Source organism: the organism of the source record quoted next, unplaced genomic scaffold (assembly GCF_019419815.1).
Source record: "Pyrus x bretschneideri cultivar Hongxiangsu unplaced genomic scaffold, Pyrus_bretschneideri_v1 Contig64, whole genome shotgun sequence".
Classification (NCBI taxonomy): domain Eukaryota; kingdom Viridiplantae; phylum Streptophyta; class Magnoliopsida; order Rosales; family Rosaceae; genus Pyrus; species Pyrus x bretschneideri.
In genome coordinates, this window is record NW_025999803.1 from 1,200,059 (window position 1) to 1,202,160 (window position 2,102).

Below are 2,102 nucleotides of genomic sequence, written 5' to 3' on the forward strand. Positions count from 1 at the left end.
TGTAAACCCACTAAGTCAAGTCTAAGACATGAGATCCATGTCCTATGTTTCGAGAATAGATTAAGGTTTTTGAACTTAGAATCAAAGCCTTGTCCATTCAACGAACAAGTCAATACAATATTAATGTCCATTAATCAGAGACTAACCAAAAACCTAAGGCTTATTTTTACTTACACCTCCTGGAACTCGATTTTAATCTCATTTTACTCCCTGTAATTCAAAAATCGCCACTTTACTCTCTAAAACTGAAAGTTCGGTTCACTTTGGCCCTGGAACTCGCATTTTGTTCCCATTTTGCCCCCTAAAACTTAAAAGTCGTCTCTACAAAACTGAAAATTGGCTCTACATTGTCTTAGATCCTGTTAATTTCTTATGTGAGTTCGATTTGGATGCGTCTCACTAATCAATTTCTTTTTTATTTTATCATATCTTCAATTTCTTTTAAACTTAACATTCTCCGATTGTGGAATGTCAACCCATAATGAAGATTTATGATTGAATTTATTGCACATGTAACATCGTCTTATTGTGTGTTGGGTCCCACATATGTTTTAGGAGGTGAACTATAAGTTTTGTGGAGAAGAGAGAGTCCACAAGTCAAAGTGGAACGAATCTTGAGTTTCAAAATGTAAATTGGCGACTTTTGAGTTACAGGGGACAAAGTGAGATCAAAATGAAGTTATAGGGAGTGTAGCTAAAAATAAGCCTATTGATGAAACAACTTGTAACTTTACGATTATTTTCGCCTAGTTTCAAAAGATAGAGACCACATCACATAGGTACAAAGTGTACCTTGTTTTTGCATACTGTTTGAAATAACAATTTAGCCCATAAATAAGATCAATTCGGCCGAGTCTTTATGAAGAAAGGACAGTGAAAAGATCAAATTTGGGTGTCTCGGTCCAGTTTTAAATGAATTGAAAATGCTAGAGATCAGATTAAGGCTTGGATAAATATGAATTATCCCAAAGATCAGAGTGCCTGCATGATTGGATGCAGATGAATGAGTCTCATAATGGGATTGGATTCAGAGTCCTAGTTGGAATCAGAAAGCTTGAGACTGGATGGAGATAAAGTTTTGGCCATAAAGGGATAAAGGGAATATCCAAGCAAATGCCAAACAAACATAGTTCGATTGGAACTCTACCTTGACAGGTGGCCACCTCTTTAGCACATCTCTTGTCAACGCTAAATTGTTTATCATGGAAGCCTTGAGAAGAGGCTCTGCAACATTGAAATGTCCTTCAACTCAACAAATAACTCAACGGAAAAATCCTCGCTCTACGCAAACCCAACTACACACTTTTTTGAGAAAAACACTAACTATCCTAACCTTCCCGTCAACACATCTTTAGTTTGGACTAACAACATTGTGTTAACTATCGGTGCCACCTTCAATTTGGACTAACATCACTAGAGCCTTAGAATCAAGCGATCAAGGATCATCTTCAGTTTGGACTAACAACACTGCTTCTAGTTTGTTGGTTATCTATTCAAGTCTCGCCTAGTGAAAAGTTTTTAACTTATTCACCAAAAGATATCACTTTATTTGCTTCCCAAGGAAGTGGAGTGTTCAATGATTCGTTACTCTCAAGAGCATTTAGCAGTTTGGCATTCAGATGGCTGAACCACGTTCACCATTAAAATGCTAATCTCCTTTGAGTACCTGTGTCTTTATAGCCTGATATCGATTAAGAGAACCTATATTCTCACGAATATAGTGAAGGCAGCCGAACCTAGTGCAGAAGATCATGAACTTCGTAATGATCTAGGTAGCATTGTCTTCAGGTTTTAGAACCTAAGTTCGATATATGTTCCATCCATGGCCTTAACCACTTGAGACAGATGTCAGCAATACATTCGATATGTACCACCATCACATCTATGCTACTCGCTCAACCGAGCTTGGTTGGAGTTGGCACGCCCTCTTTTACAAGAAAGACATAGTTACTTGACCTGTGCGCAAGGTAAGCTTTGTAATTTTTAAGGTTAGCACATATAATTATTAAGTATTAAACTTATCATTTATATGAGCCAAACTTGATACATCTTACTTGCAAGTTCAGAAAAATATCCTTAAACAGTAGTGTTATTGGCAACAA